General features: G+C 45.6%; 49 non-coding genes across 49 annotated transcripts; all 49 read right to left on the reverse strand.

Annotated features, from left to right (window-relative positions):
• Window positions 1-206: 206 nt before the first annotated feature.
• Window positions 207-279, reverse strand: TRNAR-ACG (transfer RNA arginine (anticodon ACG)). Its single transcript has one exon. It is a non-coding gene; the product is annotated as a tRNA-Arg (tRNA).
• A 1,311-nt stretch (window positions 280-1,590) lies between these two features.
• On the reverse strand, window positions 1,591-1,663 carry TRNAR-ACG (transfer RNA arginine (anticodon ACG)). Its single transcript has one exon. It is a non-coding gene; the product is annotated as a tRNA-Arg (tRNA).
• Window positions 1,664-2,197: 534 nt separating this feature from the next.
• Window positions 2,198-2,269, reverse strand: TRNAH-GUG (transfer RNA histidin (anticodon GUG)). Its single transcript has one exon. It is a non-coding gene; the product is annotated as a tRNA-His (tRNA).
• Window positions 2,270-2,277: 8 nt separating this feature from the next.
• On the reverse strand, window positions 2,278-2,350 carry TRNAC-ACA (transfer RNA cysteine (anticodon ACA)). Its single transcript has one exon. It is a non-coding gene; the product is annotated as a tRNA-Cys (tRNA).
• A 539-nt stretch (window positions 2,351-2,889) lies between these two features.
• TRNAH-GUG (transfer RNA histidin (anticodon GUG)) lies at window positions 2,890-2,961 on the reverse strand. The gene has a single exon. It is a non-coding gene; the product is annotated as a tRNA-His (tRNA).
• Window positions 2,962-3,662: 701 nt separating this feature from the next.
• On the reverse strand, window positions 3,663-3,735 carry TRNAR-ACG (transfer RNA arginine (anticodon ACG)). Its single transcript has one exon. It is a non-coding gene; the product is annotated as a tRNA-Arg (tRNA).
• A 619-nt stretch (window positions 3,736-4,354) lies between these two features.
• TRNAR-ACG (transfer RNA arginine (anticodon ACG)) lies at window positions 4,355-4,427 on the reverse strand. The gene has a single exon. It is a non-coding gene; the product is annotated as a tRNA-Arg (tRNA).
• A 539-nt stretch (window positions 4,428-4,966) lies between these two features.
• TRNAH-GUG (transfer RNA histidin (anticodon GUG)) lies at window positions 4,967-5,038 on the reverse strand. The gene has a single exon. It is a non-coding gene; the product is annotated as a tRNA-His (tRNA).
• Window positions 5,039-5,046: 8 nt separating this feature from the next.
• On the reverse strand, window positions 5,047-5,119 carry TRNAR-ACG (transfer RNA arginine (anticodon ACG)). The gene has a single exon. It is a non-coding gene; the product is annotated as a tRNA-Arg (tRNA).
• Window positions 5,120-5,658: 539 nt separating this feature from the next.
• TRNAH-GUG (transfer RNA histidin (anticodon GUG)) lies at window positions 5,659-5,730 on the reverse strand. The gene has a single exon. It is a non-coding gene; the product is annotated as a tRNA-His (tRNA).
• A 699-nt stretch (window positions 5,731-6,429) lies between these two features.
• TRNAR-ACG (transfer RNA arginine (anticodon ACG)) lies at window positions 6,430-6,502 on the reverse strand. Its single transcript has one exon. It is a non-coding gene; the product is annotated as a tRNA-Arg (tRNA).
• Window positions 6,503-7,121: 619 nt separating this feature from the next.
• Window positions 7,122-7,194, reverse strand: TRNAR-ACG (transfer RNA arginine (anticodon ACG)). Its single transcript has one exon. It is a non-coding gene; the product is annotated as a tRNA-Arg (tRNA).
• Window positions 7,195-7,797: 603 nt separating this feature from the next.
• TRNAR-ACG (transfer RNA arginine (anticodon ACG)) lies at window positions 7,798-7,870 on the reverse strand. Its single transcript has one exon. It is a non-coding gene; the product is annotated as a tRNA-Arg (tRNA).
• A 619-nt stretch (window positions 7,871-8,489) lies between these two features.
• Window positions 8,490-8,562, reverse strand: TRNAR-ACG (transfer RNA arginine (anticodon ACG)). The gene has a single exon. It is a non-coding gene; the product is annotated as a tRNA-Arg (tRNA).
• Window positions 8,563-9,101: 539 nt separating this feature from the next.
• TRNAH-GUG (transfer RNA histidin (anticodon GUG)) lies at window positions 9,102-9,173 on the reverse strand. The gene has a single exon. It is a non-coding gene; the product is annotated as a tRNA-His (tRNA).
• Window positions 9,174-9,181: 8 nt separating this feature from the next.
• Window positions 9,182-9,254, reverse strand: TRNAR-ACG (transfer RNA arginine (anticodon ACG)). Its single transcript has one exon. It is a non-coding gene; the product is annotated as a tRNA-Arg (tRNA).
• A 539-nt stretch (window positions 9,255-9,793) lies between these two features.
• Window positions 9,794-9,865, reverse strand: TRNAH-GUG (transfer RNA histidin (anticodon GUG)). The gene has a single exon. It is a non-coding gene; the product is annotated as a tRNA-His (tRNA).
• An 8-nt stretch (window positions 9,866-9,873) lies between these two features.
• On the reverse strand, window positions 9,874-9,946 carry TRNAR-ACG (transfer RNA arginine (anticodon ACG)). Its single transcript has one exon. It is a non-coding gene; the product is annotated as a tRNA-Arg (tRNA).
• Window positions 9,947-10,565: 619 nt separating this feature from the next.
• Window positions 10,566-10,638, reverse strand: TRNAR-ACG (transfer RNA arginine (anticodon ACG)). The gene has a single exon. It is a non-coding gene; the product is annotated as a tRNA-Arg (tRNA).
• A 619-nt stretch (window positions 10,639-11,257) lies between these two features.
• TRNAR-ACG (transfer RNA arginine (anticodon ACG)) lies at window positions 11,258-11,330 on the reverse strand. The gene has a single exon. It is a non-coding gene; the product is annotated as a tRNA-Arg (tRNA).
• Window positions 11,331-11,949: 619 nt separating this feature from the next.
• TRNAR-ACG (transfer RNA arginine (anticodon ACG)) lies at window positions 11,950-12,022 on the reverse strand. Its single transcript has one exon. It is a non-coding gene; the product is annotated as a tRNA-Arg (tRNA).
• Window positions 12,023-12,561: 539 nt separating this feature from the next.
• On the reverse strand, window positions 12,562-12,633 carry TRNAH-GUG (transfer RNA histidin (anticodon GUG)). Its single transcript has one exon. It is a non-coding gene; the product is annotated as a tRNA-His (tRNA).
• Window positions 12,634-12,641: 8 nt separating this feature from the next.
• On the reverse strand, window positions 12,642-12,714 carry TRNAR-ACG (transfer RNA arginine (anticodon ACG)). The gene has a single exon. It is a non-coding gene; the product is annotated as a tRNA-Arg (tRNA).
• Window positions 12,715-13,333: 619 nt separating this feature from the next.
• Window positions 13,334-13,406, reverse strand: TRNAR-ACG (transfer RNA arginine (anticodon ACG)). The gene has a single exon. It is a non-coding gene; the product is annotated as a tRNA-Arg (tRNA).
• A 539-nt stretch (window positions 13,407-13,945) lies between these two features.
• Window positions 13,946-14,017, reverse strand: TRNAH-GUG (transfer RNA histidin (anticodon GUG)). The gene has a single exon. It is a non-coding gene; the product is annotated as a tRNA-His (tRNA).
• An 8-nt stretch (window positions 14,018-14,025) lies between these two features.
• Window positions 14,026-14,098, reverse strand: TRNAR-ACG (transfer RNA arginine (anticodon ACG)). Its single transcript has one exon. It is a non-coding gene; the product is annotated as a tRNA-Arg (tRNA).
• A 539-nt stretch (window positions 14,099-14,637) lies between these two features.
• On the reverse strand, window positions 14,638-14,709 carry TRNAH-GUG (transfer RNA histidin (anticodon GUG)). The gene has a single exon. It is a non-coding gene; the product is annotated as a tRNA-His (tRNA).
• An 8-nt stretch (window positions 14,710-14,717) lies between these two features.
• Window positions 14,718-14,790, reverse strand: TRNAR-ACG (transfer RNA arginine (anticodon ACG)). The gene has a single exon. It is a non-coding gene; the product is annotated as a tRNA-Arg (tRNA).
• A 539-nt stretch (window positions 14,791-15,329) lies between these two features.
• On the reverse strand, window positions 15,330-15,401 carry TRNAH-GUG (transfer RNA histidin (anticodon GUG)). The gene has a single exon. It is a non-coding gene; the product is annotated as a tRNA-His (tRNA).
• Window positions 15,402-15,409: 8 nt separating this feature from the next.
• Window positions 15,410-15,482, reverse strand: TRNAR-ACG (transfer RNA arginine (anticodon ACG)). Its single transcript has one exon. It is a non-coding gene; the product is annotated as a tRNA-Arg (tRNA).
• A 537-nt stretch (window positions 15,483-16,019) lies between these two features.
• On the reverse strand, window positions 16,020-16,091 carry TRNAH-GUG (transfer RNA histidin (anticodon GUG)). The gene has a single exon. It is a non-coding gene; the product is annotated as a tRNA-His (tRNA).
• Window positions 16,092-16,099: 8 nt separating this feature from the next.
• On the reverse strand, window positions 16,100-16,172 carry TRNAR-ACG (transfer RNA arginine (anticodon ACG)). Its single transcript has one exon. It is a non-coding gene; the product is annotated as a tRNA-Arg (tRNA).
• Window positions 16,173-16,791: 619 nt separating this feature from the next.
• TRNAR-ACG (transfer RNA arginine (anticodon ACG)) lies at window positions 16,792-16,864 on the reverse strand. Its single transcript has one exon. It is a non-coding gene; the product is annotated as a tRNA-Arg (tRNA).
• Window positions 16,865-17,403: 539 nt separating this feature from the next.
• Window positions 17,404-17,475, reverse strand: TRNAH-GUG (transfer RNA histidin (anticodon GUG)). Its single transcript has one exon. It is a non-coding gene; the product is annotated as a tRNA-His (tRNA).
• Window positions 17,476-17,483: 8 nt separating this feature from the next.
• On the reverse strand, window positions 17,484-17,556 carry TRNAC-ACA (transfer RNA cysteine (anticodon ACA)). The gene has a single exon. It is a non-coding gene; the product is annotated as a tRNA-Cys (tRNA).
• A 539-nt stretch (window positions 17,557-18,095) lies between these two features.
• TRNAH-GUG (transfer RNA histidin (anticodon GUG)) lies at window positions 18,096-18,167 on the reverse strand. The gene has a single exon. It is a non-coding gene; the product is annotated as a tRNA-His (tRNA).
• An 8-nt stretch (window positions 18,168-18,175) lies between these two features.
• TRNAR-ACG (transfer RNA arginine (anticodon ACG)) lies at window positions 18,176-18,248 on the reverse strand. The gene has a single exon. It is a non-coding gene; the product is annotated as a tRNA-Arg (tRNA).
• Window positions 18,249-18,867: 619 nt separating this feature from the next.
• On the reverse strand, window positions 18,868-18,940 carry TRNAR-ACG (transfer RNA arginine (anticodon ACG)). The gene has a single exon. It is a non-coding gene; the product is annotated as a tRNA-Arg (tRNA).
• A 539-nt stretch (window positions 18,941-19,479) lies between these two features.
• TRNAH-GUG (transfer RNA histidin (anticodon GUG)) lies at window positions 19,480-19,551 on the reverse strand. Its single transcript has one exon. It is a non-coding gene; the product is annotated as a tRNA-His (tRNA).
• An 8-nt stretch (window positions 19,552-19,559) lies between these two features.
• On the reverse strand, window positions 19,560-19,632 carry TRNAR-ACG (transfer RNA arginine (anticodon ACG)). Its single transcript has one exon. It is a non-coding gene; the product is annotated as a tRNA-Arg (tRNA).
• Window positions 19,633-20,171: 539 nt separating this feature from the next.
• Window positions 20,172-20,243, reverse strand: TRNAH-GUG (transfer RNA histidin (anticodon GUG)). The gene has a single exon. It is a non-coding gene; the product is annotated as a tRNA-His (tRNA).
• Window positions 20,244-20,251: 8 nt separating this feature from the next.
• On the reverse strand, window positions 20,252-20,324 carry TRNAR-ACG (transfer RNA arginine (anticodon ACG)). The gene has a single exon. It is a non-coding gene; the product is annotated as a tRNA-Arg (tRNA).
• A 619-nt stretch (window positions 20,325-20,943) lies between these two features.
• Window positions 20,944-21,016, reverse strand: TRNAR-ACG (transfer RNA arginine (anticodon ACG)). Its single transcript has one exon. It is a non-coding gene; the product is annotated as a tRNA-Arg (tRNA).
• Window positions 21,017-21,555: 539 nt separating this feature from the next.
• TRNAH-GUG (transfer RNA histidin (anticodon GUG)) lies at window positions 21,556-21,627 on the reverse strand. The gene has a single exon. It is a non-coding gene; the product is annotated as a tRNA-His (tRNA).
• Window positions 21,628-21,635: 8 nt separating this feature from the next.
• On the reverse strand, window positions 21,636-21,708 carry TRNAR-ACG (transfer RNA arginine (anticodon ACG)). The gene has a single exon. It is a non-coding gene; the product is annotated as a tRNA-Arg (tRNA).
• Window positions 21,709-22,247: 539 nt separating this feature from the next.
• On the reverse strand, window positions 22,248-22,319 carry TRNAH-GUG (transfer RNA histidin (anticodon GUG)). Its single transcript has one exon. It is a non-coding gene; the product is annotated as a tRNA-His (tRNA).
• Window positions 22,320-22,327: 8 nt separating this feature from the next.
• On the reverse strand, window positions 22,328-22,400 carry TRNAR-ACG (transfer RNA arginine (anticodon ACG)). Its single transcript has one exon. It is a non-coding gene; the product is annotated as a tRNA-Arg (tRNA).
• A 539-nt stretch (window positions 22,401-22,939) lies between these two features.
• Window positions 22,940-23,011, reverse strand: TRNAH-GUG (transfer RNA histidin (anticodon GUG)). Its single transcript has one exon. It is a non-coding gene; the product is annotated as a tRNA-His (tRNA).
• Window positions 23,012-23,019: 8 nt separating this feature from the next.
• TRNAR-ACG (transfer RNA arginine (anticodon ACG)) lies at window positions 23,020-23,092 on the reverse strand. Its single transcript has one exon. It is a non-coding gene; the product is annotated as a tRNA-Arg (tRNA).
• Between the last annotated feature and the right edge of the window lie 326 nt (window positions 23,093-23,418).

Consider the following 23,418-nt stretch of genomic DNA (forward strand, 5'->3'; position numbering starts at 1 on the left):
GACTACTTGGCAGAAATCCACCAAGTAGAAGAAGAATTCATGCAGGAGATGAAGTGTGTTGTCTATTTACTGATTGCAAAAGATCCAAAAGCAGCTCATTTAAAGCTTTGCGCAGAATGCATAAGATGCCGTGACCCAGATTCGAACCGGGGTTGCTGCAGCCACAACGCAGAGTACTAACCACTATACGATTACGGCAACATTCTCGAGCCAGGTAGGAGTCGAACCTACAATCTTCTGATCCGTAGTCAGACGCGTTATCCATTGCGCCACTGGCCCTGTTGAAGAAGCTTGCTTACTCCTGCACCATATTGCTAAAGCAAAGGAAAACCTGCAACAGGGTGCCATTGCCATAAGTGCTTACTTGGCAGATAAGAGTCGATGGGAAGAAAAAAATCATGCAGGAGAGGAAGTTTGTTGTTTATTAGTGATGATCGAGCACTAGAAAGCTCGAGTGCTTGGTACTCGATGAGAGAGAAAGAGAGAGAGAGTGAAAGTCTCGAGCGCCACCCGTTACTCGATCGAGTAACTAGCGTACCCGAGTACCCCGATGCTCGATGCTCAATCGACAAGTGCCGAGCACGCTCGCTCATTACTAGTGTTTATTTCTGTCTAAATATACTGGTCATTTGTGAGGTATCTATTTGTCTCCAATTTTATGAGGAGGCAAAATGACTACTTGGCAGAAATCCAACAAGTAGAAGAAGAGAATGCAAAGAGAAGAAGAATTCATGCAGGAGATGAAATGTGTTGTTTATTTACTGATTTCAAAAGATCCAAAAGCAGCTCATTTAAAGCTTTGCGCAGAATGCATAAGATACCGTGACCCGTATTCGAACCAGGGTTGCTGCGGCCACAACGCAGAGTACTAACCACTATACGATCACGGCAACATTCTCGAGCCAGGTAGGAGTCGAACATACAATCTTCTGATCCGTAGTCAGACGCGTTATCCATTGTGCCACTGGCCCTGTTGAAGAAGCTTGCTTACTCCTGCACCATATTGCTAAAGCAAAGGAAAACCTGCAACAGGGTGCCAATGCCTTAAGTGCTTACTTGGCAGATAAGAGTCGATGGGAAGAAAAAAATCATGCAGGAGAGGAAGTTTGTTGTTTATTAGTGATGATCGAGCACTAGAAAGCTCAAGTGCTTGGTACTCGATGAGAGAGAAAGAGAGAGAGAGAGAAAGTCTCGAGCGCCACCCGTTACTCGATCGAGTAACTAGCGTACCCGAGTACCCCGATGCTCGATGCTCAATCGACAAGTGCCGAGCACGCTCGCTCATTACTAGTGTTTATTTCTGTCTAAATATACTGGTCATTTGTGAGGTATCTATTTGTCTCCAATTTTATGAGGAGGCAAAATGACTACTTGGCAGAAATCCACCAAGTAGAAGAAGAGAATGCAAAGAGAAGAAGAATTCATGCAGGAGATGAAGTGTGTTGTCTATTTACTGATTGCAAAAGATCCAAAAGCAGCTCATTTAAAGCTTTGCGCAGAATGCATAAGATGCCGTGAACCGGATTCGAACCGGGGTTGCTGCGGCCACAACGCAGAGTACTAACCACTATACGATCACGGCAACATTCTCGAGCCAGGTAGGAGTCGAACCTACAATCTTCTGATCCGTAGTCAGACGCGTTATCCATTGCGCCACTGGCCCTGTTGAAGAAGCTTGCTTACTCCTGCACCAGATTGCTAAAGCAAAGGAAAACCTGCAACAGGGTGCCATTGCCATAAGTGCTTACTTGGCAGATAAGAGTCGATGGGAAGAAAAAAATCATGCAGGAGAGGAAGTTTGTTGTTTATTAGTGATGATCGAGCACTAGAAAGCTCGAGTGCTTGGTACTCGATGAGAGAGAAAGAGAGAGAGAGAGAGAAAGTCTCGAGCGCCACCCGTTACTCGATCGAGTAACTAGCGTACCCGAGTACCCCGATGCTCAATCGACAAGTGCCGAGCACGCTCGCTCATTACTAGTGTTTATTTCTGTCTAAATATACTGGTCATTTGTGAGGTATCTATTTGTCTCCAATTTTATGAGGAGGCAAAATGACTACTTGGCAGAAATCCACCAAGTAGAAGAAGAGAATGCAAAGAGAAGAAGAATTCATGCAGGAGATGAAGTGTGTTGTCTATTTACTGATTGCAAAAGATCCAAAAGCAGCTCATTTAAAGCTTTGCGCAGAATGCATAAGATGCCGTGACCCGGATTCGAACCGGGGTTGCTGCGGCCACAACGCAGAGTACTAACCACTATACGATCACGGCAACATTCTCGAGCCAGGTAGGAGTCGAACCTACAATCTTCTGATCTGTAGTCAGACGCGTTATCCATTGCGCCACTGGCCCTGTTGAAGAAGCTTGCTTACTCCTGCACCAGATTGCTAAAGCAAAGGAAAACCTGCAACAGGGTGCCATTGCCATAAGTGCTTACTTGGCAGATAAGAGTCGATGGGAAGAAAAAAATCATGCAGGAGAGGAAGTTTGTTGTTTATTAGTGATGATCGAGCACTAGAAAGCTCGAGTGCTTGGTACTTGATGAGAGAGAAAGAGAGAGAGAGACAAAGTCTCGAGCGCCACCCGTTACTCGATCGAGTAACTAGCGTACCCGAGTACCCCGATGCTCGATGCTCAATCGACAAGTGCCGAGCACGCTCGCTCATTACTAGTGTTTATTTCTGTCTAAATATACTGGTCATTTGTGAGGTATCTATTTGTCTCCAATTTTATGAGGAGGCAAAATGACTACTTGGCAGAAATCCACCAAGTAGAAGAAGAGAATGCAAAGAGAAGAAGAATTCATGCAGGAGATGAAGTGTGTTGTCTATTTACTGATTGCAAAAGATCCAAAAGCAGCAGATTTAAAGCTTTGCGCAGAATGCATAAGATGCCGTGACCCGGATTCGAACCGGGGTTGCTGCGGCCACAACGCAGAGTACTAACCACTATACGATCACGGCAAAACTTCTCGAGCAAGAAAGGAGTCAAACCTACAATCTTCTGATCCGTAGTCAGACGCGTTATCCATTGCGCCACTGGCCCTGTTGAAGAAGCTTGCTTACTCCTGCACCATATTGCTAAAGCAAAGGAAAACCTGCAACAGGGTGCCATTGCCATAAGTGCTTACTTGGCAGATAAGAGTCGATGGGAAGAAAAAAATCATGCAGGAGAGGAAGTTTGTTGTTTATTAGTGATGATCGAGCACTAGAAAGCTCGAGTGCTTGGTACTCGATGAGAGAGAAAGAGAGAGAGAGAGAAAGTCTCGAGCGCCACCCGTTACTCGATCGAGTAACTAGCGTACCCGAGTACCCCGATGCTCGATGCTCAATCGACAAGTGCCGAGCACGCTCGCTCATTACTAGTGTTTATTTCTGTCTAAATATACTGGTCATTTGTGAGGTATCTATTTGTCTCCAATTTTATGAGGAGGCAAAATGACTACTTGGCAGAAATCCACCAAGTAGAAGAAGAGAATGCAAAGAGAAGAAGAATTCATGCAGGAGATGAAGTGTGTTGTCTATTTACTGATTGCAAAAGATCCAAAAGCAGCTCATTTAAAGCTTTGCGCAGAATGCATAAGATGCCATGACCCGGATTCGAACCGGGGTTGCTGCGGCCACAACGCAGAGTACTAACCACTATACGATCACAGCAACATTCTCGAGCCAGGTAGGAGTCGAACCTACAATCTTCTGATCCGTAGTCAGACGCGTTATCCATTGCGCCACTGGCCCTGTTGAAGAAGCTTGCTTACTCCTGCACCATATTGCTAAAGCAAAGGAAAACCTGCAACAGGGTGCCATTGCCATAAGTGCTTACTTGGCAGATAAGAGTCGATGGGAAGAAAAAAATCATGCAGGAGAGGAAGTTTTTTGTTTATTAGTGATGATCGAGCACTAGAAAGCTCAAGTGCTTGGTACTCGATGAGAGAGAAAGAGAGAGAGAGAGAAAGTCTCGAGCGCCACCCGTTACTCGATCGAGTAACTAGCGTACCCGAGTACCCCGATGCTCGATGCTCAATCGACAAGTGCCGAGCACGCTCGCTCATTACTAGTGTTTATTTCTGTCTAAATATACTGGTCATTTGTGAGGTATCTATTTGTCTCCAATTTTATGAGGAGGCAAAATGACTACTTGGCAGAAATCCACCAAGTAGAAGAAGAGAATGCAAAGAGAAGAAGAATTCATGCAGGAGATGAAGTGTGTTGTCTATTTACTGATTGCAAAAGATCCAAAAGCAGCTCATTTAAAGCTTTGCGCAGAATACACAAGATGCTGTGACCCGGATTCGAACCGGGGTTGCTGCAGCCACAACACAGAGTACTAACCACTATACGATCACGGCAACATTCTTGAGCCAGGTAGGAGTCGAACCTACAATCTTCTGATCCGTAGTCAGACGCGTTATCCATTGCGCCACTGGCCCTGTTGAAGAAGCTTGCTTACTCTTGCACCATATTGCTAAAGCAAAGGAAAACCTGCAACAGGGTGCCATTGCCATAAGTGCTTACTTGGCAGATAAGAGTCGATGGGAAGAAAAAAATCATGCAGGAGAGGAAGTTTGTTGTTTATTAGTGATGATCGAGCACTAGAAAGCTCGAGTGCTTGGTACTCGATGAGAGAGAAAGAGAGAGAGAGAGAAAGTCTCGAGCGCCACCCGTTACTCGATCGAGTAACTAGCGTACCCGAGTACCCCGATGCTCGATGCTCAATCGACAAGTGCCGAGCACGCTCGCTCATTACTAGTGTTTATTTCTGTCTAAATATACTGGTCATTTGTGAGGTATCTATTTGTCTCCAATTTTATGAGGAGGCAAAATGACTACTTGGCAGAAATCCACCAAGTAGAAGAAGAGAATGCAAAGAGAAGAAGAATTCATGCAGGAGATGAAGTGTGTTGTCTATTTACTGATTGCAAAAGATCCAAAAGCAGCTCATTTAAAGCTTTGCGCAGAATGCATAAGATGCCGTGACCCGGATTCGAACCGGGGTTGCTGCGGCCACAACGCAGAGTACTAACCACTGTACGATCACGGCAACATTCTCGAGCCAGGTAGGAGTCAAACCTACAATCTTCTGATCCGTAGTCAGACGCGTTATCCATTGCGCCACTGGCCCTGTTGAAGAAGCTTGCTTACTCCTGCACCATATTGCTAAAGCAAAGGAAAACCTGCAACAGGGTGCCATTGCCATAAGTGCTTACTTGGCAGATAAGAGTCGATGGGAAGAAAAAAATCATGCAGGAGAGGAAGTTTGTTGTTTATTAGTGATGATCGAGCACTAGAAAGCTCGAGTGCTTGGTACTCGATGAGAGAGAAAGAGAGAGAGAGAGAAAGTCTCGAGCGCCACCCGTTACTCGATCGAGTAACTAGCGTACCCGAGTACCCCGATGCTCGATGCTCAATCGACAAGTGCCGAGCACGCTCGCTCATTACTAGTGTTTATTTCTGTCTAAATATACTGGTCATTTGTGAGGTATCTATTTGTCTCCAATTTTATGAGGAGGCAAAATGACTACTTGGCAGAAATCCACCAAGTAGAAGAAGAGAATGCAAAGAGAAGAAGAATTCATGCAGGAGATGAAGTGTGTTGTCTATTTACTGATTGCAAAAGATCCAAAAGCAGCTCATTTAAAGCTTTGCGCAGAATGCATAAGATGCCGTGACCCGGATTCGAACCGGGGTTGCTGCGGCCACAACGCAGAGTACTAACCACTATACGATCACAGCAACATTCTCGAGCCAGGTAGGAGTCGAACCTACAATCTTCTGATCCGTAGTCAGACGCGTTATCCATTGGGCACTGGCCCTGTTGAAAAAGCTTGCTTACTCCTGCACCATATTGCTAAAGCAAAGGAAAACCTGCAACAGGGTGCCATTGCCATAAGTGCTTACTTGGCAGATAAGAGTCGATGGGAAGAAAAAAATCATGCAGGAGAGGAAGTTTGTTGTTTATTAGTGATGATCGAGCACTAGAAAGCTCGAGTGCTTGGTACTCGATGAGAGAGAAAGAGAGAGAGAGAGAAAGTCTCGAGCGCCACCCGTTACTCGATCGAGTAACTAGCGTACCCGAGTACCCCGATGCTCGATGCTCAATCGACAAGTGCCGAGCACGCTCGCTCATTACTAGTGTTTATTTCTGTCTAAATATACTGGTCATTTGTGAGGTATCTATTTGTCTCCAATTTTATGAGGAGGCAAAATGACTACTTGGCAGAAATCCACCAAGTAGAAGAAGAGAATGCAAAGAGAAGAAGAATTCATGCAGGAGATGAAGTGTGTTGTCTATTTACTGATTGCAAAAGATCCAAAAGCAGCTCATTTAAAGCTTTGCGCAGAATGCATAAGATGCCGTGACGCGGATTCGAACCGGGGTTGCTGCGGCCACAACACAGAGTACTAACCACTATACGATCACGGCAACATTCTCGAGCCAGGTAGGAGTCGAACCTACAATCTTCTGATCCGTAGTCAGACGCGTTATCCATTGCGCCACCGGCCCTGTTGAAAAAGCTTGCTTACTCCTGCACCATATTGCTAAAGCAAAGGAAAACCTGCAACAGGGTGCCATTGCCATAAGTGCTTACTTGGCAGATAAGAGTCGATGGGAAGAAAAAAATCATGCAGGAGAGGAAGTTTGTTGTTTATTAGTGATGATCGAGCACTAGAAAGCTCGAGTGCTTGGTACTCGATGAGAGAGAAAGAGAGAGAGAGAGAAAGTCTCGAGCGCCACCCGTTACTCGATCGAGTAACTAGCGTACCCGAGTACCCCGATGCTCGATGCTCAATCGACAAGTGCCGAGCACGCTCGCTCATTACTAGTGTTTATTTCTGTCTAAATATACTGGTCATTTGTGAGGTATCTATTTGTCTCCAATTTTATGAGGAGGCAAAATGACTACTTGGCAGAAATCCACCAAGTAGAAGAAGACAATGCAAAGAGAAGAAGAATTCATGCAGGAGATGAAGTGTGTTGTCTATTTACTGATTGCAAAAGATCCAAAAGCAGCTCATTTAAAGCTTTGCGCAGAATGCATAAGATGCCGTGACCCGGATTCGAACCGGGGTTGGTGCGGCCACAACGCAGAGTACTAACCACTATACGATCACGGCAACATTCTCGAGCCAGGTAGGAGTCGAACCTACAATCTTCTGATCCGTAGTCAGACACGTTATCCATTGCGCCACTGGCCCTGTTGAAGAAGCTTGCTTACTCCTGCACCATATTGCTAAAGCAAAGGAAAACCTGCAACAGGGTGCCATTGCCATAAGTGCTTACTTGGCAGATAAGAGTCGATGGGAAGAAAAAAATCATGCAGGAGAGGAAGTTTGTTGTTTATTAGTGATGATCGAGCACTAGAAAGCTCGAGTGCTTGGTACTCGATGAGAGAGAAAGTCTCGAGCGCCACCCGTTAATCGATCGAGTAACTAGCGTACCCGAGTACCCCGATGCTCGATGCTCAATCGACAAGTGCCGAGCACGCTCGCTCATTACTAGTGTTTATTTCTGTCTAAATATACTGGTCATTTGTGAGGTATCTATTTGTCTCCAATTTTATGAGGAGGCAAAATGACTACTTGGCAGAAATCCACCAAGTAGAAGAAGAGAATGCAAAGAGAAGAAGAATTCATGCAGGAGATGAAGTGTGTTGTCTATTTACTGATTGCAAAAGATCCGAAAGCAGCTCATTTAAAGCTTTGCGCAGAATGCATAAGATGCCGTGACCCGGATTCGAACCGGGGTTGCTGAGGCCACAACGCAGAGTACTAACCACTATACGATCACGGCAACATTCTCGAGCCAGGTAGGAGTCGAACCTACAATCTTCTGATCCGTAGTCAGACGCGTTATCCATTGCGCCACTGGCCCTGTTGAAGAAGCTTGCTTACTCCTGCACCATATTGCTAAAGCAAAGGAAAACCTGCAACAGGGTGCCATTGCCATAAGTGCTTACTTGGCAGATAAGAGTCGATGGGAAGAAAAAAATCATGCAGGAGAGGAAGTTTGTTGTTTATTAGTGATGATCGAGCACTAGAAAGCTCGAGTGCTTGGTACTCGATGAGAGAGAAAGAGAGAGAGAGAGAAAGTCTCGAGCGCCACCCGTTACTCGATCGAGTAACTAGCGTACCCGAGTACCCCGATGCTCGATGCTCAATCGACAAGTGCCGAGCACGCTCGCTCATTACTAGTGTTTATTTCTGTCTAAATATACTGGTCATTTGTGAGGTATCTATTTGTCTCCAATTTTATGAGGAGGCAAAATGACTACTTGGCAGAAATCCACCAAGTAGAAGAAGAGAATGCAAAGAGAAGAAGAATTCATGCAGGAGATGAAGTGTGTTGTCTATTTACTGATTGCTAAAGATCCAAAAGCAGCTCATTTAAAGCTTTGCGCAGAATGCATAAGATGCTGTGACCCGGATTCGAACCGGGGTTGCTGCGGCCACAACACAGAGTACTAACCACTATACGATCACGGCAACATTCTCGAGCCAGGTAGGAGTCGAACCTACAATCTTCTGATCCGTAGTCAGACGCGTTATCCATTGCGCCACTGGCCCTGTTGAAGAAGCTTGCTTACTCCTGCACCATATTGCTAAAGCAAAGGAAAACCTGCAACAGGGTGCCATTGCCATAAGTGCTTACTTGGCAGATAAGAGTCGATGGGAAGAAAAAAATCATGCAGGAGAGGAAGTTTGTTGTTTATTAGTGATGATCGAGCACTAGAAAGCTCGAGTGCTTGGTACTCGATGAGAGAGAAAGAGAGAGAGAGAGAAAGTCTCGAGCGCCACCCGTTACTCGATCGAGTAACTAGCGTACCCGAGTACCCCGATGCTCGATGCTCAATCGACAAGTGCCGAGCACGCTCGCTCATTACTAGTGTTTATTTCTGTCTAAATATACTGGTCATTTGTGAGGTATCTATTTGTCTCCAATTTTATGAGGAGGCAAAATGACTACTTGGCAGAAATCCACCAAGTAGAAGAAGAGAATGCAAAGAGAAGAAGAATTCATGCAGGAGATGAAGTGTGTTGTCTATTTACTGATTGCAAAAGATCCAAAAGCAGCTCATTTAAAGCTTTGCGCAGAATGCATAAGATGCCGTGACCCGGATTCGAACCGGGGTTGCTGCGGCCACAACACAGAGTACTAACCACTATACGATCACGGCAACATTCTCGAGCCAGGTAGGAGTCGAACCTACAATCTTCTGATCCGTAGTCAGACACGTTATCCATTGCGCCACTGGCCCTGTTGAAGAAGCTTGCTTACTCCTGCACCATATTGCTAAAGCAAAGGAAAACCTGCAACAGGGTGCCATTGCCATAAGTGCTTACTTGGCAGATAAGAGTCGATGGGAAGAAAAAAATCATGCAGGAGAGGAAGTTTGTTGTTTATTAGTGATGATCGAGCACTAGAAAGCTCGAGTGCTTGGTACTCGATGAGAGAGAAAGAGAGAGAGAGAGAAAGTCTCGAGCGCCACCCGTTACTCGATCGAGTAACTAGCGTACCCGAGTACCCCGATGCTCGATGCTCAATCGACAAGTGCCGAGCACGCTCGCTCATTACTAGTGTTTATTTCTGTCTAAATATACTGGTCATTTGTGAGGTATCTATTTGTCTCCAATTTTATGAGGAGGCAAAATGACTACTTGGCAGAAATCCACCAATTAGAAGAAGAGAATGCAAAGAGAAGAAGAATTCATGCAGGAGATGAAGTGTGTTGTCTATTTACTGATTGCAAAAGATCCAAAAGCAGCTCATTTAAAGCTTTGCGCAGAATGCATAAGATGCTGTGACCCGGATTCGAACCGGGGTTGCTGCGTCCACAACGCAGAGTACTAACCACTATACGATCACGGCAACATTCTCGAGCCAGGTAGGAGTCGAACCTACAATCTTCTGATCCGTAGTCAGACGCGTTATCCATTGCGCCACTGGCCCTGTTGAAGAAGCTTGCTTACTCCTGCACCATATTGCTAAAGCAAAGGAAAACCTGCAACAGGGTGCCATTGCCATAAGTGCTTACTTGGCAGATAAGAGTCGATGGGAAGAAAAAAATCATGCAGGAGAGGAAGTTTGTTGTTTATTAGTGATGATCGAGCACTAGAAAGCTCGAGTGCTTGGTACTCGATGAGAGAGAAAGAGAGAGAGAGAGAAAGTCTCGAGCGCCACCCGTTACTCGATCGAGTAACTAGCGTACCCGAGTACCCCGATGCTCGATGCTCAATCGACAAGTGCCGAGCACGGTCGCTCATTACTAGTGTTTATTTCTGTCTAAATATACTGGTCATTTGTGAGGTATCTATTTGTCTCCAATTTTATGAGGAGGCAAAATGACTACTTGGCAGAAATCCACCAAGTAGAAGAAGAGAATGCAAAGAGAAGAAGAATTCATGCAGGAGATGAAGTGTGTTGTCTATTTACTGATTGCAAAAGATCCAAAAGCAGCTCATTTAAAGCTTTGCGCAGAATGCATAAGATGCCGTGACCCGGATTCGAACCGGGGTTGGTGCGGCCACAACGCAGAGTACTAACCACTATACGATCACGACAACATTCTCGAGCCAGGTAGGAGTCGAACCTACAATCTTCTGATCCGTAGTCAGACGCGTTATCCATTGCACCACTGGCCCTGTTGAAGAAGCTTGCTTACTCCTGCACCATATTGCTAAAGCAAAGGAAAACCTGCAACAGGGTGCCATTGCCATAAGTGCTTACTTGGCAGATAAGAGTCGATGGGAAGAAAAAAATCATGCAGGAGAGGAAGTTTGTTGTTTATTAGTGATGATCGAGCACTAGAAAGCTCGAGTGCTTGGTACTCGATGAGAGAGAAAGAGAGAGAGAGAGAAAGTCTCGAGCGCCACCCGTTACTCGATCGAGTAACTAGCGTACCCGAGTACCCCGATGCTCGATGCTCAATCGACAAGTGCCGAGCACGCTCGCTCATTACTAGTGTTTATTTCTGTCTAAATATACTGGTCATTTGTGAGGTATCTATTTGTCTCCAATTTTATGAGGAGGCAAAATGACTACTTGGCAGAAATCCACCAAGTAGAAGAAGAGAATGCAAAGAGAAGAAGAATTCATGCAGGAGATGAAGTGTGTTGTCTATTTACTGATTGCAAAAGATCCAAAAGCAGCTCATTTAAAGCTTTGCGCAGAATGCATAAGATGCCGTGACCCAGATTCGAACCGGGGTTGCTGCGGCCACAACGCAGAGTACTAACCACTATACGATCACGGCAACATTCTCGAGCCAGGTAGGAGTCGAACCTACAATCTTCTGATCCGTAGTCAGACGCGTTATCCATTGCGCCACTGGCCCTGTTGAAGAAGCTTGCTTACTCCTGCACCATATTGCTAAAGCAAAGGAAAACCTGCAACAGGGTGCCATTGCCATAAGTGCTTACTTGGCAGATAAGAGTCGATGGGAAGAAAAAAATCATGCAGGAGAGGAAGTTTGTTGTTTATTAGTGATGATCGAGCACTAGAAAGCTCGAGTGCTTGGTACTCGATGAGAGAGAAAGTGAGAGAGAGAGAAAGTCTCGAGCGCCACCCGTTACTCGATCGAGTAACTAGCGTACCCGAGTACCCCGATGCTCGATGCTCAATCGACAAGTGCCGAGCACGCTCGCTCATTACTAGTGTTTATTTCTGTCTAAATATACTGGTCATTTGTGAGGTATCTATTTGTCTCCAATTTTATGAGGAGGCAAAATGACTACTTGGCAGAAATCCACCAAGTAGAAGAAGAGAATGCAAAGAGAAGAAGAATTCATGCAGGAGATGAAGTGTGTTGTCTATTTACTGATTGCAAAAGATCCAAAAGCAGCTCATTTAAAGCTTTGCGCAGAATGCATAAGATGCCGTGACCCGGATTCGAACCGGAAATGCTGCGGCCACAACGCAGAGTACTAACCACTATACGATCACGGCAACATTCTCGAGCCAGGTAGGAGTCGAACCTACAATCTTCTGATCCGTAGTCAGACGCGTTATCCATTGCGCCACTGGCCCTGTTGAAGAAGCTTGCTTACTCCTGCACCAGATTGCTAAAGCAAAGGAAAACCTGCAACAGGGTGCCATTGCCATAAGTGCTTACTTGGCAGATAAGAGTCGATGGGAAGAAAAAAATCATGCAGGAGAGGAAGTTTGTTGTTTATTAGTGATGATCGAGCACTAGAAAGCTCGAGTGCTTGGTACTCGATGAGAGAGAAAGAGAGAGAGAGAGAAAGTCTCGAGCGCCACCCGTTACTCGATCGAGTAACTAGCGTACCCGAGTACCCCGATGCTCGATGCTCAATCGACAAGTGCCGAGCACGCTCGCTCATTACTAGTGTTTATTTCTGTCTAAATATACTGGTCATTTGTGAGGTATCTATTTGTCTCCAATTTTATGAGGAGGCAAAATGACTACTTGGCAGAAATCCACCAAGTAGAAGAAGAGAATGCAAAGAGAAGAAGAATTCATGCAGGAGATGAAGTGTGTTGTCTATTTACTGATTGCAAAAGATCCAAAAGCAGCTCATTTAAAGCTTTGCGCAGAATGCATAAGATGCCGTGACCCGGATTCGAACCGGGGTTGCTGCGGCCACAACGCAGAGTACTAACCACTATACGATCACGGCAACATTCTCGAGCCAGGTAGGAGTCGAACCTACAATCTTCTGATCCGTAGTCAGACGCGTTATCCATTGCGCCACTGGCCCTGTTGAAGAAGCTTGCTTACTCCTGCACCATATTGCTAAAGCAAAGGAAAACCTGCAACAGGGTGCCATTGCCATAAGTGCTTACTTGGCAGATAAGAGTCGATGGGAAGAAAAAAATCATGCAGGAGAGGAAGTTTGTTGTTTATTAGTGATGATCGAGCACTAGAAAGCTCGAGTGCTTGGTACTCGATGAGAGAGAAAGAGAGAGAGAGAGAAAGTCTCGAGCGCCACCCGTTACTCGATCGAGTAACTAGCGTACCCGAGTACCCCGATGCTCGATGCTCAATCGACAAGTGCCGAGCACGCTCGCTCATTACTAGTGTTTATTTCTGTCTAAATATACTGGTCATTTGTGAGGTATCTATTTGTCTCCAATTTTATGAGGAGGCAAAATGACTACTTGGCAGAAATCCACCAAGTAGAAGAAGAGAATGCAAAGAGAAGAAGAATTCATGCAGGAGATGAAGTGTGTTGTCTATTTACTGATTGCAAAAGATCCAAAAGCAGCTCATTTAAAGCTTTGCGCAGAATGCATAAGATGCCGTGACCCGGATTCGAACCGGGGTTGCTGCGGCCACAACGCAGAGTACTAACCACTATAGGATCACGGCAACATTCTCGAGCCAGGTAGGAGTCGAACCTACAATCGTCTGATCCGTAGTCAGACGCGTTATCCATTGCGCCACTGGCCCTGTTGAAGAAGCTTGCTTACTCCTGCACCATATTGCTAAAGCAAAGGAAAACCTGCAACAGGGTGCCATTGCCATAAGTGCTTACTTGGCAGATAAGAGTCGATGGGAAGAAAAAAATCATGCAGGAGAGGAAGTTTGTTGTTTATTAGTGATGATCGAGCACTAGAAAGCTCGAGTGCTTGGTACTCGATGAGAGAGAAAGAGAGAGAGAGAGAAAGTCTCGAGCACCACCCGTTACTCGATCGAGTAACTAGCGTACCCGAGTACCCCGATGCTCGATGCTCAATCGACAAGTGCCGAGCACGCTCGCTCATTACTAGTGTTTATTTCTGTCTAAATATACTGGTCATTTGTGAGGTATCTATTTGTCTCCAATTTTATGAGGAGGCAAAATGACTACTTGGCAGAAATCCACCAAGTAGAAGAAGAGAATGCAAAGAGAAGAAGAATTCATGCAGGAGATGAAGTGTGTTGTCTATTTACTGATTGCAAAAGATCCAAAAGCAGCTCATTTAAAGCTTTGCGCAGAATGCATAAGATGCCGTGACCCGGATTCGAACCGGGGTTGCTGCGGCCACAACGCAGAGTACTAACCACTATACGATCACGGCAACATTCTCGAGCCAGGTAGGAGTCGAACCTACAATCTTCTGATCCGTAGTCAGACGCGTTATCCATTGCGCCACAGGCCCTGTTGAAGAAGCTTGCTTACTCCTGCACCATATTGCTAAAGCAAAGGAAAACCTGCAACAGGGTGCCATTGCCATAAGTGCTTACTTGGCAGATAAGAGTCGATGGGAAGAAAAAAATCATGCAGGAGAGGAAGTTTGTTGTTTATTAGTGATGATCGAGCACTAGAAAGCTCGAGTGCTTGGTACTCGATGAGAGAGAAAGAGAGAGAGAGAGAAAGTCTCGAGCGCCACCCGTTACTCGATCGAGTAACTAGCGTACCCGAGTACCCCGATGCTCGATGCTCAATCGACAAGTGCCGAGCACGCTCGCTCATTACTAGTGTTTATTTCTGTCTAAATATACTGGTCATTTGTGAGGTATCTATTTGTCTCCAATTTTATGAGGAGGCAAAATGACTACTTGGCAGAAATCCACCAAGTAGAAGAAGAGAATGCAAAGAGAAGAAGAATTCATGCAGGAGATGAAGTGTGTTGTCTATTTACTGATTGCAAAAGATCCAAAAGCAGCTCATTTAAAGCTTTGCGCAGAATGCATAAGATGCCGTGACCCGGATTCGAACCGGGGTTGCTGCGGCCACAACACAGAGTACTAACCACTATACGATCACGGCAACATTCTCGAGCCAGGTAGGAGTCGAACCTACAATCTTCTGATCCGTAGTCAGACGCGTTATCCATTGCGCCACTGGCCCTGTTGAAGAAGCTTGCTTACTCCTGCACCATATTGCTAAAGCAAAGGAAAACCTGCAACAGGGTGCCATTGCCATAAGTGCTTACTTGGCAGATAAGAGTCGATGGGAAGAAAAAAATCATGCAGGAGAGGAAGTTTGTTGTTTATTAGTGATGATCGAGCACTAGAAAGCTCGAGTGCTTGGTACTCGATGAGAGAGAAAGAGAGAGAGAGAGAAAGTCTCGAGCGCCACCCGTTACTCGATCGAGTAACTAGCGTACCCGAGTACCCCGATGCTCGATGCTCAATCGACAAGTGCCGAGCATGCTCGCTCATTACTAGTGTTTATTTCTGTCTAAATATACTGGTCATTTGTGAGGTATCTATTTGTCTCCAATTTTATGAGGAGGCAAAATGACTACTTGGCAGAAATCCACCAAGTAGAAGAAGAGAATGCAAAGAGAAGAAGAATTCATGCAGGAGATGAAGTGTGTTGTCTATTTACTGATTGCAAAAGATCCAAAAGCAGCTCATTTAAAGCTTTGCGCAGAATGCATAAGATGCCGTGACCCGGATTCGAACCGGGGTTGCTGCGGCCACAACGCAGAGTACTAACCACTATACGATCACGGCAACATTCTCGAGCCAGGTAGGAGTCGAACCTACAATCTTCTGATCCGTAGTCAGACGCGTTATCCATTGCGCCACTGGCCCTGTTGAAGAAGCTTGCTTACTCCTGCACCATATTGCTAAAGCAAAGGAAAACCTGCAACAGGGTGCCATTGCCATAAGTGCTTACTTGGCAGATAAGAGTCGATGGGAAGAAAAAAATCATGCAGGAGAGGAAGCTTGTTGTTTATTAGTGATGATCGAGCACTAGAAAGCTCGAGTGCTTGGTACTTGATGAGAGAGAAAGAGAGAGAGAGAAAGTCTCGAGCGCCACCCGTTACTCGATCGAGTAACTAGCGTACCCGAGTACCCCGATGCTCGATGCTCAATCGACAAGTGCCGAGCACGCTCGCTCATTACTAGTGTTTATTTCTGTCTAAATATACTGGTCATTTGTGAGGTATCTATTTGTCTCCAATTTTATGAGGAGGCAAAATGACTACTTGGCAGAAATCCACCAAGTAGAAGAAGAGAATGCAAAGAGAAGAAGAATTCATGCAGGAGATGAAGTGTGTTGTCTATTTACTGATTGCAAAAGATCCAAAAGCAGCTCATTTAAAGCTTTGCGCAGAATGCATAAGATGCCGTGACCCGGATTCAAACCGGGGTTGCTGCGGCCACAACGCAGAGTACTAACCACTATACGATCACGGCAACATTCTCGAGCCAGGTAGGAGTCGAACCTACAATCTTCTGATCCGTAGTCAAACGCGTTATCCATTGCACCACTGGCCCTGTTGAAGAAGCTTGCTTACTCCTGCACCATATTGCTAAAGCAAAGGAAAACCTGCAACAGGGTGCCATTGCCATAAGTGCTTACTTGGCAGATAAGAGTCGATGGGAAGAAAAAAATCATGCAGGAGAGGAAGTTTGTTGTTTATTAGTGATGATCGAGCACTAGAAAGCTCGAGTGCTTGGTACTCGATGAGAGAGAAAGAGAGAGAGAGAGAAAGTCTCGAGCGCCACCCGTTACTCGATCGAGTAACTAGCGTACCCGAGTACCCCGATGCTCGATGCTCAATCGACAAGTGCCGAGCACGCTCGCTCATTACTAGTGTTTATTTCTGTCTAAATATACTGGTCATTTGTGAGGTATCTATTTGTCTCCAATTTTATGAGGAGGCAAAATGACTACTTGGCAGAAATCCACCAAGTAGAAGAAGAGAATGCAAAGAGAAGAAGAATTCATGCAGGAGATGAAGTGTGTTGTCTATTTACTGATTGCAAAAGATCCAAAAGAAGCTCATTTAAAGCTTTGCGCAGAATGCATAAGATGCCGTGACCCGGATTCGAAACGGGGTTGCTGCGGCCACAACGCAGAGTACTAACCACTATACGATCACGGCAACATTCTCGAGCCAGGTAGGAGTCGAACCTACAATCTTCTGATCCGTAGTCAGACGCGTTATCCATTGCGCCACTGGCCCTGTTGAAGAAGCTTGCTTACTCCTGCACCATATTGCTAAAGCAAAGGAAAACCTGCAACAGGGTGCCATTGCCATAAGTGCTTACTTGGCAGATAAGAGTCGATGGGAAGAAAAAAATCATGCAGGAGAGGAAGTTTGTTGTTTATTAGTGATGATCGAGCACTAGAAAGCTCGAGTGCTTGGTACTCGATGAGAGAGAAAGAGAGAGAGAGAGAAAGTCTCGAGCGCCACCCGTTACTCGATCGAGTAACTAGCGTACCCGAGTACCCCGATGCTCGATGCTCAATCGACAAGTGCCGAGCACGCTCGCTCATTACTAGTGTTTATTTCTGTCTAAATATACTGGTCATTTGTGAGGTATCTATTTGTCTCCAATTTTATGAGGAGGCAAAATGACTACTTGGCAGAAATCCACCAAGTAGAAGAAGAGAATGCAAAGAGAAGAAGAATTCATGCAGGAGATGAAGTGTGTTGTCTATTTACTGATTGCAAAAGATCCAAAAGCAGCTCATTTAAAGCTTTGCGCAGAATGCATAAGATGCCGTGACCCGGATTCGAACCGGGGTTGCTGCGGCCACAACGCAGAGTACTAACCACTATACGATCACGGCAACATTCTCGAGCCAGGTAGGAGTCGAACCTACAATCTTCTGATCTGTAGTCAGACGCGTTATCCATTGCGCCACTGGCCCTGTTGAAGAAGCTTGCTTACTCCTGCACCATATTGCTAAAGCAAAGGAAAACCTGCAACAGGGTGCCATTGCCATAAGTGCTTACTTGGCAGATAAGAGTCGATGGGAAGAAAAAAATCATGCAGGAGAGGAAGTTTGTTGTTTATTAGTGATGATCGAGCACTAGAAAGCTCGAGTGCTTGGTACTCGATGAGAGAGAAAGAGAGAGAGAGAGAAAGTCTCGAGCGCCACCCGTTACTCGATCGAGTAACTAGCGTACCCGAGTACCCCGATGCTCGATGCTCAATCGACAAGTGCCGAGCACGCTCGCTCATTACTAGTGTTTATTTCTGTCTAAATATACTGGTCATTTGTGAGGTATCTATTTGTCTCCAATTTTATGAGGAGGCAAAATGACAACTTGGCAGAAATCCACCAAGTAGAAGAAGAGAATGCAAAGAGAAGAAGAATTCATGCAGGAGATGAAGTGTGTTGTCTATTTACTGATTGCAAAAGATCCAAAAGCAGCTCATTTAAAGCTTTGCGCAGAATGCATAAGATGCCGTGACCCGGATTCGAACCGGGGTTGCTGCGGCCACAACGCAGAGTACTAACCACTATACAATCACGGCAACATTCTCGAGCCAGGTAGGAGTCGAACCTACAATCTTCTGATCCGTAGTCAGACGCGTTATCCATTGCGCCACTGGCCCTGTTGAAGAAGCTTGCTTACTCCTGCACCATATTGCTAAAGCAAAGGAAAACCTGCAACAGGGTGCCATTGCCATAAGTGCTTACTTGGCAGATAAGAGTCGATGGGAAGAAAAAAATCATGCAGGAGAGGAAGTTTGTTGTTTATTAGTGATGATCGAGCACTAGAAAGCTCGAGTGCTTGGTACTCGATGAGAGAGAAAGAGAGAGAGAGAGAAAGTCTCGAGCGCCACCCGTTACTCGATCGAGTAACTAGCGTACCCGAGTACCCCGATGCTCGATGCTCAATCGACAAGTGCCGAGCACGCTCGCTCATTACTAGTGTTTATTTCTGTCTAAATATACTGGTCATTTGTGAGGTATCTATTTGTCTCCAATTTTATGAGGAGGCAAAATGACTACTTGGCAGAAATCCACCAAGTAGAAGAAGAGAATGCAAAGAGAAGAAGAATTCATGCAGGAGATGAAGTGTGTTGTCTATTTACTGATTGCAAAAGATCCAAAAGCAGCTCATTTAAAGCTTTGCGCAGAATGCATAAGATGCCGTGACCCGGATTAGAACCAGGGTTGCTGCGGCCATAACGCAGAGTACTAACCACTATACGATCACGGCAACATTCTCGAGCCAGGTAGGAGTCGAACCTACAATCTTCTGATCCGTAGTCAGACGCGTTATCCATTGCGCCACTGGCCCTGTTGAAGAAGCTTGCTTACTCCTGCACCATATTGCTAAAGCAAAGGAAAACCTGCAACAGGGTGCCATTGCCATAAGTGCTTACTTGGCAGATAAGAGTCGATGGGAAGAAAAAAATCATGCAGGAGAGGAAGTTTGTTGTTTATTAGTGATGATCGAGCACTAGAAAGCTCAAGTGCTTGGTACTCGATGAGAGAGAAAGAGAGAGAGAGAGAAAGTCTCGAGCGCCACCCGTTACTCGATCGAGTAACTAGCGTACCCGAGTACCCCGATGCTCGATGCTCAATCGACAAGTGCCGAGCACGCTCGCTCATTACTAGTGTTTATTTCTGTCTAAATATACTGGTCATTTGTGAGGTATCTATTTGTCTCCAATTTTATGAGGAGGCAAAATGACTACTTGGCAGAAATCCACCAAGTAGAAGAAGAGAATGCAAAGAGAAGAAGAATTCATGCAGGAGATGAAGTGTGTTGTCTATTTACTGATTGCAAAAGATCCAAAAGCAGCTCATTTAAAGCTTTGCGCAGAATGCATAAGATGCCGTGACCCGGATTCGAACCGGGGTTGCTGCGGCCACAACGCAGAGTACTAACCACTATACGATCACGGCAACATTCTCGAGCCAGGTAGGAGTCGAACCTACAATCTTCTGATCCGTAGTCAGACGCGTTATCCATTGCGCCACTGGCCCTGTTGAAGAAGCTTGCTTACTCCTGCACCATATTGCTAAAGCAAAGGAAAACCTGCAACAGGGTGCCATTGCCATAAGTGCTTGCTTGGCAGATAAGAGTCGATGGGAAGAAAAAAATCATGCAGGAGAGGAAGTTTGTTGTTTATTAGTGATGATCGAGCACTAGAAAGCTCGAGTGCTTGGTACTCGATGAGAGAGAAAGAGAGAGAGAGAGAAAGTCTCGAGCGCCACCCGTTACTCGATCGAGTAACTAGCGTACCCGAGTACCCCGATGCTCGATGCTCAATCGACAAGTGCCGAGCACGCTCGCTCATTACTAGTGTTTATTTCTGTCTAAATATACTGGTCATTTGTGAGGTATCTATTTGTCTCCAATTTTATGAGGAGGCAAAATGACTACTTGGCAGAAATCCACCAAGTAGAAGAAGAGAATGCAAAGAGAAGAAGAATTCATGCAGGAGATGAAGTGTGTTGTCTATTTACTGATTGCAAAAGATCCAAAAGAAGCTCATTTAAAGCTTTGCGCAGAATGCATAAGATGCCGTGACCCGGATTCGAACCGGGGTTGCTGCGGCCACAACGCAGAGTACTAACCACTATACGATCACGGCAACATTCTCGAGCCAGGTAGGAGTCGAACCTACAATCTTCTGATCCGTAGTCAGACGCGTTATCCATTGCGCCACTGGCCCTGTTGAAGAAGCTTGCTTACTCCTGCACCATATTGCTAAAGCAAAGGAAAACCTGCAACAGGGTGCCATTGCCATAAGTGCTTACTTGGCAGATAAGAGTCGATGGGAAGAAAAAAATCATGCAGGAGAGGAAGTTTGTTGTTTATTAGTGATGATCGAGCACTAGAAAGCTCGAGTGCTTGGTACTCGATGAGAGAGAAAGAGAGAGAGAGAGAAAGTCTCGAGCGCCACCCGTTACTCGATCGAGTAACTAGCGTACCCGAGTACCCCGATGCTCGATGCTCAATCGACAAGTGCCGAGCACGCTCGCTCATTACTAGTGTTTATTTCTGTCTAAATATACTGGTCATTTGTGAGGTATCTATTTGTCTCCAATTTTATGAGGAGGCAAAATGACTACTTGGCAGAAATCCACCAAGTAGAAGAAGAGAATGCAAAGAGAAGAAGAATTCATGCAGGAGATGAAGTGTGTTGTCTATTTACTGATTGCAAAAGATCCAAAAGCAGCTCATTTAAAGCTTTGCGCAGAATGCATAAGATGCTGTGACCCGGATTCGAACCGGGGTTGCTGCGGCCACAACGCAGAGTACTAACCACTATACGATCACGGCAACATTCTCGAGCCAGGTAGGAGTCGAACCTACAATCTTCTGATCCGTAGTCAGACGCGTTATCCATTGCGCCACTGGCCCTGTTGAAGAAGCTTGCTTACTCCTGCACCATATTGCTAAAGCAAAGGAAAACCTGCAACAGGGTGCCATTGCCATAAGTGCTTACTTGGCAGATAAGAGTCGATGGGAAGAAAAAAATCATGCAGGAGAGGAAGTTTGTTGTTTATTAGTGATGATCGAGCACTAGAAAGCTCGAGTGCTTGGTACTCGATGAGAGAGAAAGAGAGAGAGAGAGAAAGTCTCGAGCGCCACCCGTTACTCGATCGAGTAACTAGTGTACCCGAGTACCCCGATGCTCGATGCTCAATCGACAAGTGCCGAGCACGCTCGCTCATTACTAGTGTTTATTTCTGTCTAAATATACTGGTCATTTGTGAGGTATCTATTTGTCTCCAATTTTATGAGGAGGCAAAATGACTACTTGGCAGAAATCCACCAAGTAGAAGAAGAGAATGCAAAGAGAAGAAGAATTCATGCAGGAGATGAAGTGTGTTGTCTATTTACTGATTGCAAAAGATCCAAAAGCAGCTCATTTAAAGCTTTGCGCAGAATGCATAAGATGCCGTGACCCGGATTCGAACCGGGGTTGCTGCGGCCACAACGCAGAGTACTAACCACTATACGATCACGGCAACATTCTCGAGCCAGGTAGGAGTCGAACCTACAATCTTCTGATCCGTAGTCAGACGCGTTATCCATTGCGCCACTGGCCCTGTTGAAGAAGCTTGCTTACTCCTGCACCATATTGCTAAAGCAAAGGAAAACCTGCAACAGGGTGCCATTGCCATAAGTGCTTACTTGGCAGATAAGAGTCGATGGGAAGAAAAAAATCATGCAGGAGAGGAAGTTTGTTGTTTATTAGTGATGATCGAGCACTAGAAAGCTCAAGTGCTTGGTACTCGATGAGAGAGAAAGAGAGAGAGAGAGAAAGTCTCGAGCGCCACCCGTTACTCGATCGAGTAACTAGCGTACCCGAGTACCCCGATGCTTGATGCTCAATCGACAAGTGCCGAGCACGCTCGCTCATTACTAGTGTTTATTTCTGTCTAAATATACTGGTCATTTGTGAGGTATCTATTTGTCTCCAATTTTATGAGGAGGCAAAATGACTACTTGGCAGAAATCCACCAAGTAGAAGAAGAGAATGCAAAGAGAAGAAGAATTCATGCAGGAGATGAAGTGTGTTGTCTATTTACTGATTGCAAAAGATCCAAAAGCAGCTCATTTAAAGCTTTGCGCAGAATGCATAAGATGCCGTGACCCGGATTCGAACCGGGGTTGCTGCGGCCACAACGCAGAGTACTAACCACTATACGATCACGGCAACATTCTCGAGCCAGGTAGGAGTCGAACCTACAATCTTCTGATCCGTAGTCAGACGCGTTATCCATTGCGCCACTGGCCCTGTTGAAGAAGCTTGCTTACTCCTGCACCATATTGCTAAAGCAAAGGAAAACCTGCAACAGGGTGCCATTGCCATAAGTGCTTACTTGGCAGATAAGAGTCGATGGGAAGAAAAAAATCATGCAGGAGAGGAAGTTTGTTGTTTATTAGTGATGATCGAGCACTAGAAAGCTCGAGTGCTTGGTACTCGATGAGAGAGAAAGAGAGAGAGAGAGAAAGTCTCGAGCGCCACCCGTTACTCGATCGAGTAACTAGCGTACCCGAGTACCCCGATGCTCGATGCTCAATCGACAAGTGCCGAGCACGCTCGCTCATTACTAGTGTTTATTTCTGTCTAAATATACTGGTCATTTGTGAGGTATCTATTTGTCTCCAATTTTATGAGGAGGCAAAATGACTACTTGGCAGAAATCCACCAAGTAGAAGAAGAGAATGCAAAGAGAAGAAGAATTCATGCAGGAGATGAAGTGTGTTGTCTATTTACTGATTGCAAAAGATCCAAAAGAAGCTCATTTAAAGCTTTGCGCAGAATGCATAAGATGCCGTGACCCGGATTCGAACCGGGGTTGCTGCGGCCACAACGCAGAGTACTAACCACTATACGATCACGGCAACATTCTCGAGCCAGGTAGGAGTCGAACCTACAATCTTCTGATCCGTAGTCAGACGCGTTATCCATTGCGCCACTGGCCCTGTTGAAGAAGCTTGCTTACTCCTGCACCATATTGCTAAAGCAAAGGAAAACCTGCAACAGGGTGCCATTGCCATAAGTGCTTACTTGGCAGATAAGAGTCGATGGGAAGAAAAAAATCATGCAGGAGAGGAAGTTTGTTGTTTATTAGTGATGATCGAGCACTAGAAAGCTCGAGTGCTTGGTACTCGATGAGAGAGAAAGAGAGAGAGAGAGAAAGTCTCGAGCGCCACCCGTTACTCGATCGAGTAACTAGCGTACCCGAGTACCCCGATGCTCGATGCTCAATCGACAAGTGCCGAGCACGCTCGCTCATTACTAGTGTTTA

Source organism: Phyllobates terribilis, unplaced genomic scaffold (genome assembly GCF_046119375.1).
Source record: "Phyllobates terribilis strain yellow unplaced genomic scaffold, ASM4611937v1 Scaffold_11__3_contigs__length_659146591, whole genome shotgun sequence".
In the NCBI taxonomy this organism is placed as follows: Eukaryota; Metazoa; Chordata; class Amphibia; order Anura; family Dendrobatidae; genus Phyllobates; species Phyllobates terribilis.